The sequence below is a fragment of the Erinaceus europaeus genome, chromosome 4, assembly GCF_950295315.1.
Source record: "Erinaceus europaeus chromosome 4, mEriEur2.1, whole genome shotgun sequence".
NCBI lineage: Eukaryota > Metazoa > Chordata > Mammalia > Eulipotyphla > Erinaceidae > Erinaceus > Erinaceus europaeus.
Genome location: NC_080165.1, coordinates 96,444,191 through 96,461,890, shown reverse-complemented (window position 1 = coordinate 96,461,890; position 17,700 = coordinate 96,444,191).

The window sequence follows — 17,700 nt, the reverse complement described above, 5'->3', positions numbered from 1 at the left end:
ATCAAACAGGGACTGGCTGGTGGCACACCAAGTTGAATGTACATGTTATAATGGGTAATGACCCAGGTTTAAATCTCTGGTCCCTACCTACAAGAAGGATGCTTTACAAGTGGTGAAGTACTACTGCAGCTCTCTCTCTCTCTCTCAATCTCTCTCTCTCCTTCTCCCTTCCTCCTTCTTTCCCACTCTTCCTATCTCCTCATCCCTCTCAATATCTTTCTGTATCTATACAATAAACAATAAATATTTTTAAAACAATAAAAAAAGGAGCAGGAATTGGTGTCTACATCATGCTGGCTACATAGGCACCAATGAATTCAAGTATTACCATAACTTAGGAGGGCTCAGGCAAAAATTAGTAAGATCATGGGCCCCTTAGAATATATATAAAATAGAATTCCCAGCTTCTTCCAACATGAAGACCCCAAATATCATCTGCTATATTCCTACTTTTATGTTTCTGATTATTAAACAATTTGTTCTGCTTTATATATTAATGCATTTGAGCCACCAAGTTGCAGATGCTACCATGACAGCAACCTAACTTCCCTGGGCAGATAACCTCACCAGTGTGTCCTGGAGCCCTGCCTCCCCAGAGCCCTGTTCCATTAGAGAAAGAGAAAGACAGGCTAGGATTATGGATCAACCTGCCAATGCCCATGTTCAGCAATTACAGAAGCTAGACATTCCACCTTCTGCACCTCATAATGATCCTGGGACCATACTCCCAGAAGAATAAAGAATAGGAAAACTATCAGGGGAGAGGATGGGATACAGAACTCTGGTGGTGGGAATTACATGTAATTGTATCCCTTTTATCTTGTCTCATCTTGTCAATATTTCCATTTTATAAATAAAATTAAAAAATTAAAAATCAGAAAATAAAATAAACCAAAAAAAATAAAAAAGAAGGAAGATACAAGAGAAGGTCCTGACATTGGTGTCTACTTCAGATTTAGGTGCCAGTTTCAAATAGGCTGGACTAATTTAGTCAAAACATATTTGTTGTTGAGTATATATAAATCACTGGATCTAGATAAAGACATAATGGAATATTTATTCAACATAGAATATATAAAAGCTTATCTTCTACAGGGATCACTTATCCAATAAGCAAATAAAGAATGGCAGTGTCAGTTGGCAAAAATACACTCTGACGGGAAGAAAATAAGGCAGGCAGCAGGATGACAGAGTGTGAGGAAAGCTGTTAATTTCCATATCTGTTTGGAGAAGACCTCTTTGGGAAACATATGATCAGTGAACTGAATCTAGTGAGTGTGAATTATAAACTATCTGGAGGAAGTATGCTGGTGGAGGAAGCAGTCAGTGTCAAAGCTTCACTGTGGACACATACTTGGCATATTCTAGAAATGGCAAAGTGTTCTGCATGGTTAAGCTCAGGAAGAGAAAAGGGGCCAAAATAATTTAGGTTCTGGTTGCCATTAAGGATTTTGAAGTTTCATGAGCATTTGAGAGTTATGAATGTGGAAATAAAATATCCTGACATACTTTAAGAGAATGATTATGGTAAGTAGATAAGAAAATAGGTGGTTGGTGATGATTCTGAAGCACAGAATCAATTAGGAAGCTTAAGCAGTATTCCAGAGGAGAAATAGGTCAAGGCCACATCATGTGCTATGTTAGAGGATGTTTCTGTTGTGAATTAAAAAAAATTATTTATTTATTAGTGAGAAAGATAGGAGGAGAGAGAGAGAAAGCAGACATCACTCTGGTACATGTGCTGCTGGGGATCAAACTCAGGACCTCATGCTTTAGAATCCAACACTTTATCCACTGCACCACCTCCCAGATCACTGTGAATAGTATTTAAAGACAGCTCCACCAGAATTTCTGGATAAATTAAATATGGAATATGAGATGAAGTGTAAAGAGTGACTGTAATATACTGAGTTGGAAAAGTCATGCCCCTTTTTATATAGAAAAACATTTAAAAAATATGTCATGACTTTTCCAACATCCCAATAATTGGCATCTGGAATAATGGGGCTATCAGTTAATTACTGAGGCACTGGTGATAAGGATTTCAATACTGAATGTATTACTTGTGAGACATCCTTTAAATCAATAAGCAGAAAAACTAATTAGTCTTGGGTACCTGAGTTGGGAGAGGAGAGATCCTACCTGTACTTATCAATATATTTAGGTGGGAGAATGCCATGCTGAAAAATGTTTAACTATAGCCATGAAATAAACTGAGAACACCCAAGAAATGATTGCTGTCAGGAGAACAAGCATCAAGTTTTGAAACATGAGTCTAGGATCTCAATTTCAAAAAGTTGAGAACAATCAGTAAAATGATATTAATAATTAATAGGTGGCCTGAAGTAGACAGGAACCAAATGAAAAATACAATTCAACAAAGAAGGATTTTTTTTTTTTAACCAATGCTTCCAACCAACCTATTCTGACATCCTGAGGTCTGGAAGCCTGAGATGACATAAGGGCTAATCTTATTGCAAGAGTGTTAGAATCTCCAGTATTGTTGGAGGTACTTCTAAGTGGCTTTTAGGAAGTAAGTGGTATGACACAAGAACTAATTCCAGAAGAGATTGACAAACAGTGGCCTGCAAGTCTTTGTGAGAAGTTGTTTCCTGAGGACTTGAGGTAATTGTACATCCATTTATAGTAATCAAGGCACTGCCTTTAAATTTTCTGCGAAGTAGAAGAGAAAAATGTGAAAATATTCTGTAAAATTCTCAAAGCTAGGAAAAGTAAAGACTTTATTTCTATCATAACAAAGGGGCTACATAAGAAAGATAATAACAAGTTTGAAAAATGAGCAAAGGACAATAATCTTAGCTATAGAAAGGAAAAAATAATTGGACAATCAATGAGAAGAACATTAAATCTTATTCATAATTTAAAAATACAAACTGAAACAATAAAATATCATCTGCCACTTCTAAAATAATGAAAGGATGGATAATTACTTTTTCAATGGTACATAAAATGAAACTCTTTCAAAGTTGATGGAAGTATATATTGACACATTCAAATGGAGTAATTTGTCAAAATACTAATAAGAATTTTAAATGTCTTAAATTTTAGAATTGTTTGGGTGGTGTAAATAACATAATGGTTATGCAAGCAAGCTCTCATGCCTGAAGCTTTGAAGCCTCAGGTTCAATCCCCCACTCCACTATGAGCCAGAGCTGGTTGAAAAAAAGTTTTAGATATACAGATAATTTGAAAAAATATACCCACATCCAAATGTACACACACTCTCGGTTAATGAATTCATAGTTATTCATATTTATTATTGCTAACTAAAGTCATAACTCATATTTTCTTAGTTTTTAGATTATGTGTTTCTGCTATTTCAAGATTCAGGATACCACACTATACTCAGTTATGTGTCCCTAAGCATTTCATGACTGAACTTTTCCAGATTGTTTCTCAATTTTAATGCCTCAACACTTTTGATGAATGCTAGTCAGGTGTTTATTATAGACTGTTCTTCATCTCATTACTTTCTGATTTTCATGTGTGTGTGTGTGTTCCCCTTCTTTTTCTTCTTCTCTTCCTTCTCCTCCTCCTTCAATACAGAGAGGCAGAAAAAGACAGTGAAAGAGACCCCAGCACAAAAGCTTCCTTTAATGCTGCAGAGGCTGGGCTTGAACCTGGTTCACACATATGGCAAAGCAGCACACTATCCAAATGAGATATTTTGCCTATCCTTTTTCTCATGTTTCTGTCTAAAAGATTTTTCTTTTTTATATTTTATTTTATAGAACAGAAAGAACTTGAGAGGGGGCAGGGAAGTAGAGAGGAAGAGGAGAGAGAGTGAGAGAGCAAGAGAGAGAGAGAGCAGGAGAGAGAGAGAGAGAGAGACTTGCAGCACTGTTTTACTGCCCATAAAGCTTCCCCCTTCCAGGTGGGGGATTGAGGCTTGAACCCAGATTCTTGCACATGGTACCTTGTGCATTCTACAGGATGCGCCCCCACCCAGTTCCCCTTTCTCATGTTTCTGTGTTGATGATGGTCTTGGGAAGAAATTTATAGGTAAAAATGACATTCTAATCATATTATGTTGAAGGTACATTCTAGAATCCTCATTGCTGATGTTTAAATAGATCACCTGGTGAAGGTTGTGCTTGTCAGGTTTCTCCTCTGTGCTCATTTTTCCCATCCACTTTACTGCTTTCTTTGGAAATAAATTGCCTTTTACAGTTCATACTTAAGGAATGGAGATGGTGGAGTAAGTATGTAAATTGTTTACAATTTCTCTGTAAGGGAGAATTATCTCTTCTCTGTTATTCAGTATTCTATTTTCATCAGTATGGGCTCATAACTTTTTATTTTATATTATGAGATATGGTCTAATGTTATGTGACTATTGTTCAAATAGTTCCAACTTTTCTGTTGTGAACTCTTTCAATTGGTCCGTATGTTCCCTTGACATACAACTATTGTTGTCCTTAAAAACACAGACATACTTGCTTTCATATTTTCTGGAACTATAAGATGCTCCGGGCTCATCTTGTACATTCACTCTCTAAATCCTAGAATAAGTCATGTCTCAAAGGAGTCTTGTTCTTTTTATTAGAGAAAGTTATTAGAATCTAAGATCTGTGTCTAATATTTTCTTGTTGCTTTTGGAGTATCTGTGTCTATCTGACAAATGAATAAATATGTGTCTATATTCATTATTATATATTATGTATGTAGGTATCTAGATCAAGTGTAAACAACTCTTATCTATATTAAGCAATGGCTTTATTGATGTGACTGTGTCTACTTCCAATCCATCACTACTCTCTAGCTTTCTCCTCTTGATCATTTGTAGCCTCTCATTCCAACAGGGAGAAGTTTGCCTTCCACAGGCCACCACCCTTTCCCTTAATCTCCTGCCAAAGCAATTTTAACGACTAAATTGGGAAACTGATGTGTATGTATTTCATGTTGTCTATAGTCTTAAAAATATCATCTGTTCTCAAAACTAAACCCTATAGTTCCTACAAAACTGAAAATCAAGACAACAAAGAAAACAAGTAAGAGTAAACATTAGTATGGCAAAAATGCAAGCACTAACACTCCATGCCAACAAGAATGTGGGGAAATATAAACTCATTCACTGTCATCTGAAATGCAAAAGGGCAAAACTGCTTTGGAAGATAGTTCAGTTTCTTACAAAATCAGAAATATTCTTAACCATATAATGTTAAATGTAGTCCTTGACATTTACCAAAGAAGTCGAAAACTTTTATTTGTATACATAAACCTGAACATAGATTTGATTGAGTGGTGTGTGTGTGTGTGTGTGTGTGTGTGTGTGTGTGTGTGTGTGTGTGTGTGTGTGTGTGTGTGTGTGTGTGTGTGTGTGTGTGTGTGTGTGTGTGTGTGTGTGGTGTGTGGTGTGTACCAGCCAAGCCTTAACCCTCTGGGCTGACTTCTTCAGATAGAAAGACAGAGGGAAAGAAGGGAAGACATCACAGAACTGAAGATTCCTCCAATCTTGTGGGGCCCCAACTTGAACATGGGTAGCATACATGAAAAATAGATGAATTATCTAGGTGATCTTGCACTGAATACATTTTTTAAAATTTTTTTTATTTATTTTTATTTTTTATTTAAGAAACGATTAATTAACAAATGAATTTGTTAATCTGGGAGCATGGACACAGGGTCATTGTGGGTTGCAGAAGGTAGAAGGTCTGGCTTCTGTAATTGCTTCCCCGCTGAACATGGGCGTTGACTGGCCGGTCCATACTCCCAGTCTGCCTCTCTCTTTCCCTAGTAGGGTGGGTCTCTGGGGAGGGGAACTCCAGGAAACATTGGTGGGGTCTTCAGTCTAGGGAAGCCTATTTTTATAGCAGCGTTATCCATAATTGTCAAAACTTGAAAGAACCTAACACATCCTTCATAGGCACATGGCTAAAGAATGATAGTACTGCTACTCAATGAAATACAACAGGTATTACCACTAGTCTGCATTAAAATATTTTGGTAGAAAGATTGTATTTATTACCCATGTGTCAGAACCTGTAGAATGTACACTGAGGGTAAATCCTTGTATAAACCATAGACTTAGAAGTGATAATACATGTCAGTATAGGTTTATTGATTATAACAATGTACCACTGCTATGTGGAATGGAGGTTATGGGGGTGGGATGGGCTCAACCTGGTTGAGTACACATGTCACAGTGCATAAAAGGGCCCAGTTTTAAGTTTTCAATCCCATTTGCAGGGAGGAAAGCTTCACGAGTATTGAAACAGTGTTGCACATCTCTCTCTCTCTCTCTCTCTCCTTCTCTATCTCCCCGTCCTCTAGATTTCTCTCTGTCTCTATTGAATAATTAAATATAAATATACATAAAATATTATAATTTAATAATGGGAGTTATGCCTCTGTGAGCTGCAAAGTTTATATAAGAACATTTTATTTTCTACTTTATTTTTTGCTGTGAACCTAAAAGTATTGTAAAGTAGGTAGCATAGCAGATATATAAAAGACTTTCATATCTGAAGCACCATTATTCCAGGTTCAGTCCCCAGCACCATCATAAGTCAAAGCTGAGCAGTGCTCTTGTTAAAAAGAAATTCAAATTTAAAACTCAGTTAAAGGGGGCTGGGCAGTGGCGTGCCTGGTTAAGTACAGATATCACAAATGGTGAAGCAGACCTGCAGACTTGTATCTTTCTCTCTCCATCTTTATTTCCCCTTAACTCTTAATTTCTCTTTCTCATGTCAACTAAAGTAAAAAGAAAATAAATGGCTGCTGGGAGCAGTGAGTTCATAGTGCTGGTACTGAGCCCTAGTGATAACCCTGGTGGCAATTAAAAAAGACAAGTAAATTGTTATATAGGTAGTACAATATTTTTGTAATGGTTAACATGTTATATTAATTTTAAAGTATGTAAATATATAATATAATATTGATATATTGATATTACAGGTATATAAATACATAATAACATTGTGTAAATTTCACATATGCATTGTTGATTTTTAAATATATAATATATATATATGAATATATATAGTATTGCAGCATCTTCATTTTTGCTAGTAGGAAAAAAACATTCACTGGGAATATAAAATTAAGTGACCTGAATTTGAAATAAAACCTTTGCATAATTGGAAAGCGGTCTTCATGACTTAGCCATCCCAGCAAATTACATAAGTCATCTGTTTGGATCCTGTGCCATTTGTTTCATAATTTTCAGTTATGGTGTTCATTAAAACACAGTATCAAAATTAAATGGGTTTTGAGCTAGAGTTTTAAATTATTGTATAACATTATGATAAGCCGTGATGTTCAGAGTAATAAAACACATTTAATCACATTGTCTTCAGCAAATGTTATCAATATTGACATTTTTTGTAGAGAAAGAAGAATTTTTGTTATTACTATACTAATATAGATAAAATATAATTAATAAATTAGTATAAATGAATTAATCTTTAACTCTTCTCTCTTTAATTTATAATTTTGAAATAGAATACTTATATATATTTTAGTAAAATAAGGTACACGTAGTTATGAATGAAATAATATTTGCCTTGGAGGTATTCTCAAACTTTTGGAGGTCTATGATCAAAAAGGTTTGTAGGCAGCTGATTCTAAAGTCAGATACACCAGTAAGTGAAAGATTTCATTTATCAATATAAATGACAAAGGTATGCACAAAATATTGATAGGGTGGGGCAAATAGCAAAATGGTTATGCAAAGAGATGTCTGAGACTTCAAAGTCCCAGGTTCAATCCCCTGCACTACCATAAACCAGATATGAGCAGTGCTCTGGTAAATTATACATATATATATATATATATATATATATATATATATATATTATTAATCTGAAACCTAAAGACAAGACTATAGCAGATGAGACTTGGGGCTTCCATTTTGAAAAAAGTAGTTCTATTATAAGTATATTTCAAGGGCCCATGAATTTACTAATTTTTTCCTGAGTCTGTCAGCTAACATGCAGGGGAGTCAAAGGTATTATCTGGGGAGATGGTGTCAGAGTTGGAAAAAGGACTGGAAAGCTGGATCAGGGAAGAGAGTAGCTCCCAAACCTGGGAATAATTATATAAATACCATTAACTGTAAACCACATTGATTTTATCTGGGGTCTATATGCAGTGCAGGATCCTTTGTAAACTCTGCATCCCTGTAGGTCTGAGCTGGCATTCCGTGGTCATAGCTACAAATATTCTAGGCTGCACCCATGGCCAGACCTGTCTTCCTTGAGTGATAGAGGAATTTGGGCCAACCTCCCTTCGGAGAATGGGGCAGACCCTACCATTGTTGATCCACATTGAGGACCGAATCCTATAGATGTCCACAAAGAGGTCTATTATGTTATTTCTGATGGAGATGACCAGTGACAGTGGAGAGAGCAATCTATTAGAGGTCTAGGCCCATCATATCTGTTTGAGAATTCCAGGATTCCCTGACTAGGCCCTCAGGTGATGGGCCATCATTAAAGTTTGCTGGTCTATTGTCCTGATTCAGCTTTTGTAGTCCTTACTTTGTCTGACAAGGTTAGCCTTGGAGTGATTGAGGGAAGTGAAATAGGACTTAGGTGAGGAGAGTGTATATGTCTAAGTTGAAACTATTCGATTAAGTATGTTATGTTGTCTTGTTTAGGTCTTTCTACTTGCTTGCTGCACATTCTGGGTCACTTCAAACTGTTGTGCACTTTTGCTTTAAGGTATATATTTCCCCTTAACTTGTGGATTGTTGGTATGCTTCTAAATTCTACTTCTAAGTCCCCTTCTGTTTCATTGGTTTAATTCCCCCTGCTTAACACTGTATTCTATTTACATTAACCACTGTTAACTAAGCACCACCCTACCTCCAGGGCATTGGTTTAATCCTCACTGTTTTGCACGCTTTTTCTTTCTCCCCACCCCCTATCCTATGTACATTCTCTTCGAACCTGACACTTCCGCCTCAGGATATATAAGAACAGAATTGTGAGAGATAGCTTAGATTGCTCTGCATTCCACATGAATAAAGACTGAACTGCGTACCACTTAGCCATGAGTCCCTGGTCATCTCTCTCTCCCTCCCACGAAGCTAGCCCGGCATACTGGCACCCTGAACAGGGACTGGCATGTGTACACATGCTCTGTCTCTTATGCCCTAGGTGTTGGGGCTTTATTGGAAAGTGCACCACCTAAAATGGAATTAAGGAGTCCTATGAGCTAGAAATGGTCTCACCAGAGTGCTGGAGCTGAAAGGTTGACATTACAGGCCTGTCATCTGTGGACACAATCTGAAGTGAAACATGTAGAGATGGTGCTGGCTGCATTGACTAGATTGAAATCAGCAGATGCAGTATCAAATGATATGGGTTGAGAGAAGCCTGTTGAAAAATGAGCCATGCCTCAGAGGTTCCAGAACTGGGAGAAATATGAGTTTTGTTTTGTTTTGTTTTGTTTTGTTTTGTTTGTCTCCAGGGCCACCGCTGGGGCTCAGTGCCTGCACTCAATCCATTGCTCCTGGAGGCTGTTTTTTTTCCTTTTGTTGTCCTTGTTCTTCATCAATGTTGTTGTTACTATTATTGTTGCTATTGCTATCACTGTTGTTGGATAGAAAAGAGAGAAATTGAGAGAGGACAGGAAGACAGAGAAGGGGAGAGAAAGATAGATACCTGCAGACCTGCTTCACCTTTTGTGAAGTGACCCCCCCTTCCCTGCAGGTGGGGAACTGGGGCCTCGAACCGAGAATCCTTTGTGCACTTAACTTGCTGCACTACCACCTGGCCCCAAAATATGAGTTTTATAAAGGATGGGGAGGATTCTTGCTATCTTATGGTTTAAGACGGCAATAGATAGTTATTATTATAACCAGGTTATTTGGAAATTAGGTTCACTTTGAAAGTCCCACTGTTAGGATTTTCTATATCACACAAGACCTCAAGGGTTATAACTGGGGCTTGGTGCCTGTGCTATATATCTACTGCTCCTAGTGGCCATTTTTCCCCCATTTTATTGGCTAGGACAGAGAGAAATTGAGAGAGGAGTAGGAGAAGATAGAGAGGGGTAAAGGAAGAAAGACACCTCTGCAGACCTACTTCACCACTTATGAAATAAGCCCTCTATAAGTGGGGAACTGGAGGTTTGAACTGAGTTCCTTATACATGTCCTTGTGCTTTGTATTTTGTACCTGGTGTGCCAATGCCTGCCCCCCAGGTGAGAACCTTTTATATAACATTTCCCCAAGTTCTGTAAGTCATTTTAGTTCATCAGAAACTCAAAAAGGCTGTGGGAACCCATGAATTTATAGATAACTTCATAAATGAGAACAAGCTGGGAACTAATAAACTTAGGGCCCAGGTCTCTATAGTGAGGCTAGTCTTGTGGAGGAGTATGAACTGAAATCCTGAAGTCTGACAAAAGTACAAGTTGTTGGTTCCAGAAGTAACTGCACTTCTGTTTCCCTGTGAACTCACAGTTTTAGGCACTGAGGACAGAGATGAGTCTGAATAGCTAAAGTTAAGATAATCAGAAACAAACCCTGTTTTATGTTCTCCATAGAAACGCCAATTTTCCTCAAGCTTTTTTGCTCACCAACCACAAAAACAGCACTCATTATAGTTTTTATAGCCTCCTAGTTCAGGAGATACTCTTTCAGACATCCTAGGGAAAGTCTCATGGTAGAAATAGTAGTGTCTGTTTTCTGCTGGATGAAATCAATATTTTGAGAGCAAGACAAAAATCTTCCAGTGATTCCACTCATGTCAGCAAAAATCAGATAAACACCAAAACCACATAATGTCTTGTATTGACTAATGGCTAGTTTGTTATTGTGTGTGTGTGTGTGTGTGTGTGTGTGTGTGTGTGTGTGTGTGTGTGTGTGTGTGTGTGTGTGAGTGTGTGTGTGTGTGTGTGTGCATGTGTGCATTTTTTGCCAAGTCAATTCAGAGGTTACTTGAACCCCTGGAAGGAATTGGCAGGCAAGATGGCTGCCTCTCTTTCTTTTTCAGGAAATCAAGCTTGTCCTTAAGTTTTCATTCCTTCTTGGAACATCAGGTACTTGTCAGAAGGTATATCTTGAATTTGTTTAATTAAAATAGACAGGTGGAACATGATATCTAAAGAAAAGTTGATATGTGATGCTGAAGAACTTTGGGAAAGCACAGGTGTGTGGTACAGGCAGGAATTATGGATTATTTACACACAGGATGCCTAAAGTTGCTGTTTTCTGTGCTTTAGTCTTTATTGTTTATTTATTTAGGAGTCTAGCTTATAGCAGCAGTGTCCAGAAAGTGCAGTAAGAAAATGGAACAATGGGCCAGCAAGACAGGTTTTGGCCTGGCCTACCTCTTTGACATTGAAAGAAGATTCAATACTGTGGTTTCTCTCCATCTCTCCCTATTACTGTCTTTGTCTTCTCTTTTTTTACCTGAAAAAGTTGACTAGAAATGGTGACGTCCCATTAATGAGAGAGAGAGAGAGAGAGAGAGAGAGAGAGAGAGAGTACACAGATCATATCTGCTTCAGAATTCTGCAAAGAGGAGAGTCTTTTTCTCAGCAGGACTCACTGAACAGTTCCTCATAAAGCCATCTCCAGAAGCAGCAAGTCCCTTTGAGTTAGTTCTATTCCCTCCCATGTCAGGGATAGTTCTGCTGTTTTTGTCTTATATCAAGAGTCAGAACATGAGGAGGGCTCTGTAGTTTTGTTTGTATAGTACAGAATGGAATGACTGGAAGGGATCTTTTTCATCTTTACAGATTGCATGAGATGCAACCTTCTACTTTACAAAAGAGAAGATGCTTGATAATTTAAAAGGCAGGAAGTTGATTAGTGTCTAAAATTATTTATGGAGTAGGTACTAACTGAGGATGGGGAACAGAGGGAAAAGTTGGTTTTCCCAGCAGCTAATTGTGAGCCGACAAATATCATCATCTTGTGTTCTAAGGGCTATAGTGAAAACACCAGCAGGCTGCACATGAGCAGAGGTAAGGGGCTGATTCCAGAATGGTGATAACAGGGAAGAAAGAGAAGAGAAAGGCCAGCGAATTAGCTCAATGGGATAGTGTGCTGCTTTGCCATGTGCATGACTCAGGTTTGAGCCCAGGCCCCAATATTGAAGGAAACTTCAGTTCTGTAGTCTCTCTTCTTCTTCTTCTACTTCTACTTCTTCTTCTTCTCCTTCTTCTTCTTCTTCTTCTTCTTCTTCTTCTTCTTCTTCTTCTTCTTCTTCTTCTTCTTCTTCTTCTTCCTCTTCTTCTTCTTCTTCTTCTTCTTCTTTTTCTTCTTCTTCTTCTTCTCCTCCTCCTCCTCCTCCTCCTCCTCCTTCTTCTTCTTCTTCTTCTTCTTCTCCTCCTTCTTCTTCCTCTTCTTCTTCTTCTCCTTCTTCTTCTTCTTCCTCTTCTTCTTCTTCTCCTTCTTCTTCTTCTTCTTCTTCTTCTTCTCCTCCTCCTCCTTCTTCTTCTTCCTCTTCTTCTTCTCCTTCTTCTTCTTCTTCTTCTTCTTCTTCTTCTTCTTCTTCTTCTTCTTCTTCTTCTTCTTCTTTTCCTTCTCCTTCTTCTTCTTCCTCTTCCTCTTCCTCTTCCTCTTCCTCTTCTTCTCCTTCTCCTTCTCCTTCTCCTTCTCCTTCTCCTCCTTCTCCTTCTCCTTCTCCTTCTCCTTCTCCTTCTCCTTCTCCTTCTCCTTCTCCTTCTTCTTCTTCTTCTTCTTCTTCTTCTTCTTCTTCTTCTTCTTCTTCTTCTTCTTCTTTTCTCTCTCTCTCTCCTTTCTGTATTTATCTAAAAACAACAGTAACAAATACATATTTTAAAAAATGGGAAAAGAAAGAGGAGGAAAGGAGCAGGAATTTTTCAGGTCCACCCAATCTCCTTATTCAACTCTGTGACCTTAGAGAATTCACTTGTATTTCAGAGTCCATATTTATTCATTATACTATGAAGAGTCTGCCCAGCACATAGGGCTATTTTGAGGATTTGAGATAGTTTGTCACTGTGGTTATTAAAAGTAGTGTCTAGCCTATGATAAATCCCCAGAAAATGGTAGTTCAGTGGTCATAATTGAGGTCAGGGTGGATTTCTCCATTTCCATGGAGTAGCTGTAAGGGAAATGGGAGATGACTCAGATATATCACTTGGACTACTCAGCAGATACTGAAGACAAGCACAATTAGGTTTGGAGCAAGAAAGAGGAAAACAAGTGTCTTGGAGACTAAGGTAGGTAACATGCCTGTGGGATATCAGGAAGAGAGACTAATAAGAAAAAGAGGTAGACAGGTGTGAGGGCAGGATTTATTGATGCTCTCCAAGGGAACTGAAGCCATCTGGACAGCTCATTCTCTCCTCTGCTGCTATTGTTGAAATAGTGATAACTCAAGAGGAAGACCCAGTCTCTCCAGTGACTCAGACTATTTTGCCTCCAATTGCTAAACTCTTTGAAGGTAGTTACAGATAGGAATGTACCCTTTATTTGACTATCAACTCTATTATTGTTATTATTATTCATATCATGGCACCCATTATATTCCAAAAGCAAGGGTAGAATTTAGAGAAACCACATTGAATAAAATAGTTGAGTTCTTTGCTTAATGGGATTTAGGTTACTGGTCAGAAAATTTGCTCTCCTGCATAGTGAGCGGCTTTGCCATGTGCTCAAACCAGGTTGAAGTTCAGTCCCTATAGCACCAAAGGAAACTCTTTGGTGTAGTGGTCTCTCTCTCTCTCTCTCTTCTCCTTCTCTTTCTGGAAAAAAAAAGCCACTATGGAGCAGTTAAGTCCTGGAGATGACCCTTCCCCAAAGAAAGGTTAAATGTATGTAGATTTGTATTTAAACATTTCATCATTATGTTCATCCTTATTCACTGAAAATTTAATTTCATTAGAGAAGGGCAGTTTTCTCTTTCACAGCAATTCTGGATCACTTTGTGAAGAAAAATTTAAAGAGAAAAAGAAGATTGGTGGTCTGGGTGGTGGCATAGTAGATAAAGCATTGGATTCTCAACCATGAGGTCCTGAGTTCAATCCCGAGCAGCGCATGTACCAGAGTGGTACCTGGTTCTTTCTCTCCTCCTATCTTTCTCATGAATAAATAAATAAATCATTTAAAAAAAGAGAAAAAATTTTGTAGTAGTCAAAACCTGAAAGCAACCCAGGTGTCCAACAGCTGATGAGTGGCTGAGCAGGTTGTGATATATATACAATGGAATACTACTTAGCTATAAAAAATGGTGACTTCCCCATTGTCAGCCAATCTTGGATGGACCTTGAAAAATTCATGTTAAGTGAAATAAGTCCAGAACAGAAGGATGAGTATGAGATGATCTCATTCTCAGGCAAAAGTTGAAAAACAAGATCAGAAAAGAAAACACAATTAGAACCTGAACTGGAATTGGCATATTGCACCAAAGTAAAAGACTCTAGGATGGGTGGGTGGGGAGAATACAGATCCAAGAAGGATGACAGAGGACCTAGTGGGGGTTGTATTGATATATGGAAAACTGGGAAATGCTATGCATGTACAAACTATTATATTTACAATAAAATGTAAAACATTAATTCCCCAATAAAGAAATTTTTAAAAAAAGAAATCATAAAAAAAAGAAAATTGAAGGGCTATTAGAAATTATACAGTCCTGTCTCCTAGGTTCGTTACTGACTGAATATCAAGCACTTTTTAAAAAAAATATTTATTTTATTTATTCCCTTTTGTTGCCCTTGTTTTATTGTTGTAGTTATTATTGTTGTTGTCGTTGTTGGGTAGGACAGAGAGAAATGGAGAGAGGAGGGGAAGACAGAGAGGAGGAGAGAAAGATAGACACCTGCAGACCTGCTTCACCGCCTGTGAAGTGACTCCCCTGCAGGTGGGGAGCCGGGGTTCGAACCGGGATCCTTATGCCGGTCCTTGTGCTTTGCGCCACCTGCACTTAACCCGCTGCGCTACAGCCCAACTCCCCAAGCACTTTTTTTTAATCTGTAAAAGAACTATTATGAACCTAATACCTATATCTCCCCAAAACCTAATCATTGAGGTACTAACTTCCATTATGTTTGTATTTGGCATTGGAACCTTGGAGGAAATAATTAAAACTAAATGAGCTCATAAAGGTGGGTCACTGATTCAATAAATTGGTATTCTTATAAAGAAGGAGCCCCAGAGAGCTCACTTACCCTCACAGAAATTAAAGAGCCATGTGAGCACACAGCAAGAAAACATATCTACAAGTCACAAAGAGAGACAATCTTGCACCAGAAATTAAATTTGCTAGCACCTTGATCTTGGACTTCCCAGTATCCAGAACTGTAAGAAAATCAATTTCTGTTGATTGAACTTCCCAGTCTATGGTATTTTGCTACAGCAGCGTAACCTGACTAAGTCATGAGAATCAATGCCACCTAAGTCTATCCAAAGGATGTTTAACAAGATCAGTGTGTTTGTTAACTATTGTTATTTAACAAACCACTACATGCTCAGGAGCTTAAACATTAATCATTTATAATTTATAAGGCATCTTTAGATTTTCTTTTTTCTTTTCTTTTTCTTTTTTTGGTGATTACCTAAAAAACAAGTCTTAAGAATTTCATTATTTTCGGTATCTCTCTCTGGTTTGGGGTGGTATCCAGGGGAAAGGCAACGGGCTGGTTCTTTCTCACTCACAACAGGGGTGACACGAAGTAAAAGACACTAGAGGACTCTTAGCATGCCTAGAATCTGAGTCCGTTTATTAGCAAAGTGGACATGAGTTAAATAAAAAAGCAATGGAGGTAATTATTGTTAAAATATGTCAGAAATTATAGGTTTCTTAACAGTCATCATGCCCCTAAGGTAGGGGCTGGTATGACAGAAATTGATGAGATACAAGACAGTTATTCTTCATGACACAAGCAACTTAATTATCCAAAGGTATTTGAGAGAAGCATAGGGGTTAAACCTGTAGGGTGAGACAGAGAGAAGATGAATATCAAAAAGGCATATAGTTTGGAATTTCTCTTGTCTGGGGTCTGAGGTGTGTGATGAAGTGTGTGATAAGGTGTGTTCTTCTGTGATCAGAAGGTAACTTTGAATAAGTGAATCTGTGGCCATGTGGCCTGCAGTTAATGGAGGGAAGTATTGGAGTTTCTGTGGGCCTGAGATTCAAGAAGGAAAGAACCAAGTCTGAGTTTCCCCCCCTTATGCTCACCTCGGTTGAGAGAGACTTACCAAGAGGTTATCTTCTCAGACCTCCATCCAAGGATGGGGGTGGTTCTCCCTAAGCTCTATCAGGCTTACACATGGTCCCAACATCTCCTCCTATTTCTTTAATTAATGAACAGTGTTTATGGATCAATGTCAGTTAGAGCATTTCTTTCCTCTAAAGGAATACGAGTGTAAGGGTGAACAGAGACCCTCTGTACTGTAACATGTGTAATGTCATGTATGTGTTTGTTGAGGAATTCCAATAGGACTGCAATAGCTAGCAAAGGGCCTAGGAGAGGCAGAAGCCAAGCAGTTAAAGGAGAAGAAAACCAGGAGTTAGTATTGAAAGGGGAAAAGGAATTCTTAATATCACGGCTAAGTTTGTGCAAGATATTAACATTTCAGTTTTACAAGTCTAATTTCATTTACGAAAGAAACAACATTTTTCTAGACAAAGATCACACTGTTTAGCATAAATCAAGTCCAAACCATGGCAGTTCTGGAGTACCACCTTAGCAAGGGAGTTTATCTGTCTCTGGAGAGACTCCAAGCTGTAAGAGGTAAAGTCAATGGACAGTTGAAGCTGATTTTCAGTGTGACCAGCAGCATAGAGAGATTGTCCCAAAGTCCACCAGCAAGTCTAAGGGGAGCGGTCAGTCGATGTGATGGCCAGTGGAAGAAACAGCACATCTCGTCCTCTGGTGGGTCAGCACCAACTGATGAAATTCTTCTTCATAGAGGGTCAGCTGTGAAACAAGCGAAACTAGGAGGCAAGGACCAGATAGAGAAGAATTGACATGAAAATATAGGGTGGTGTTGCACCAAAACACAAACAGGGGAGGTGCATACACATTAGAAGTCAAGGTGAGGTTCCCTGAACATCGAGCAACATTGGGAGTAAAGAAGAGGTCAATAAACATGTAAGAATGAAGTCAGAGCCAATGGCTTTTGTATAGAGAGGAATTGAAGTTAGAGGTGGTAGGTCAGCAGAAAGAGAATTGGGTAGGCTGGTGAGGTTAGGTGGAGTATATACTGGCATGGTGTCCTTTATGGTAAGTACTTGCCAACAGGGACTCTGTGGATTTTGCAAGAGCAATAATGGCATACACCATAATAAAATGAAAACAAACATGGACATCCAGTGTTGAAAAAAGAAAACAGAAAAAAAAATGTGTCTTAGTGACTGGAAAAGTGGGTGGTTTTGTCAATGAGATATAATAAATGGACAATTCAAATTTTTGTAAATATTAAGAAGGTTTAGTATAGTTACTTCATTGACACTTTAGCCAACTGAATATTGGGAGGTGCATTTGTAAATATTAAAAAGGTTTAGTATAGTTACTTCATTGACACTTTAGCCAACTGAATACTGGGAGGTGCATTTCCCTTCTTTTTTTATTAATTGAGCTTAAGGGTTAAAGTTTTGGGAATACTGTAACATGGATATATCTTTTGAATCAAAACAGGAGAGCATATGGATCATAAGGTTTTTGAGCTTTTTCCTGTTTGAGCTGTAGCCCACATAAATTTAGAAAAAGTACCAATTGAGAAAAAAAATGTTTACAAGACGCTTGTAAAAA